Source organism: Monopterus albus, unplaced genomic scaffold (genome assembly GCF_001952655.1).
Source record: "Monopterus albus unplaced genomic scaffold, M_albus_1.0 scaffold19.1, whole genome shotgun sequence".
In the NCBI taxonomy this organism is placed as follows: Eukaryota; Metazoa; Chordata; class Actinopteri; order Synbranchiformes; family Synbranchidae; genus Monopterus; species Monopterus albus.
The window spans coordinates 263568-265784 of NW_018127899.1; positions in this window are offsets into that span (position 1 = coordinate 263568).

A 2217-nucleotide genomic window follows, 5' to 3' on the forward strand; every position below is an offset into this window, starting at 1 on the left:
AAGTAAAGTATATTTTGATGTTTCTTTGATGCAATACTGAGTTAGCTGTGTCAGCTGGAAACAGAGGCAGCTGCTGGATGTAGCCAAGCAGATGGCACAGGTACAACACAAGCACACACGGTCGCACACAAACAGCATCCACTTGCCTGATGTGATGCATTACATATGCACACCCTACCTGTGGGTGTAAGATATGACTGAACAAGGATGCAATGTAATGGCTGTTTTACATACCCCTTATCTTACTTGGTCTCCATCCTCTCCTTGAGTCCTTGTTCTCTCTCTGTCCCCCCTCTCATCACCAGCTCCATTCAGCCCAAGCTTGTCGTTTGAATGAGAGGAGCGGACCACCCTGGGGAAAAACAGGGGAGATCACATTACCCCCAAAAATGTAGAGGGCCTACAAAAGGGCCATGAGACATCAGGGTGAGGGAGACGGGGCGGCAGGGAGAGAGGAAGAAATAGGAGAGCACATGAAAGAGTGCATTAGTGTGGGGGTGGGAGAGATTGATTGGGATGGAGAGATGAGGGAATGGATAAAGAGAGCTGGATGTGAGAGAACAAAGTGGTGGAACTGGAAGAAACACTGTATTTTTTAAAATTATTTTCATACAACCTGGGTCTTATTTTTGTAGTTTTGGTCACCGTCACTGCCAGCAATAATTAGGCTGCACTATTTTCTTAGAATGTGGCTACAAGACAAAACAGACTAGAAGTCAGGCAACTAGAAAGATTTGAATCAACTCATCATAACCAACCAAAAAAAGTAATAACCAATATTTTCTGTAGTAAACATCCATCACAGTTTGCAGACCAGCTGTGTGGATAACAATGTCTCCTAATCAGTTGCTTAAAACTGACCCAGTTTCAGTGCAAATTTTATGTTACTGTCAGATCAAAACAGTTTATGTATGTGACACTGAGTGAGTTATCCCATTACTTTGGTGCTACAGTGTATTCATCTACACACTGACCTTAAATTGCTGCTTAGGGCACACAGAACACCCAGGAATTTAAGAAATTATAGTTATTATTTATTTATTAGTATTACTATCATGGACTTTATGGGACTATTACACATGTGTATGTTTTTATGCATGTTGAGAGAGAAGCATTACATTTTGTTGTACTTGTGCAATGACATATAAAAGCATTCGTTTATTCATTTAAATAAACATTCCTTTATGAGTAGTTTATCTAGATCTGGCCTTTATAGAACAATGGAAAATGCTCAGCTTGGGCGTTTACACAAAAATGGGGTCTGGGTACTTACAGTTCTGTAAAGTATTCTGTGCTCACTGTTGACTTTACCAGCAAAAAAAAAAAAAAAAGTGATATCAATAATCTATCTTAGCTCGGCTCTGTCTTTGTGTCTTGCCCCCTTCAAACGCTACTGCTGTGATCTCAAATCTCAGCGCTTTGGTGAGCACAGTGTATCGTGACTGACGTTCAAAACTGATCAAATTTGAGGCAAGTACTAATTAAACAGAATGTTCCTTTAAGTCAGAGCTGGCGTCAATGTGAGCAATGCACACAATTTTAAATCGGGCAAACCACTAACCACACTGATCACTAGCTAGAGTCTCTGTCAAAGTTAATGTATACCTGTTATTTCAGGAGATATATTATTAACGTGTTAACTATCCTGTATGACTCAGCAACATAATTGCAGGTGTGAAACAGTAGCCGAACAGAGGCAGATAATGGAGGAGGGGGATTACGAGGTAAAGGCTTTCTTCTAATTTAAGTTGCAAGTCACAAAGCACTGATGCACACACATGCAGTCAGAGCTTTTTACACATCACTGACTTCAGTTTCTTTTTACTCAGAGAAGTCACTGCATCCTTTACTGAAGCTGCAGTTCTCAATAGATATCCCTAGGAGGCGCTGTAAGTCAAGGCCTTGGAATTTATCTGCACAATCTAGCCCTCCCTATCGCCTTCATTGACATTTAATAATAATTATAAGTTGGGTCACACCAGGGGCAGACATACACATACACATACACACTGCCTGGTTAAGGTTATGAAGACATTAGTGGTAACCTAATGCTGAGTATTGATCTAGTCTCAGGGGGCTTAGAGAGTGAGAGAACACCAGACAGCACTTTATCACACACTTGACCATCTAGGTTGGCCACTGCAAGTGTGTGTGTGTGTGTCATCGTTTGTTTGTGTGTCAGCGTGTTAGAGAGAAGAAGAGGAAGCTTTAACAAAA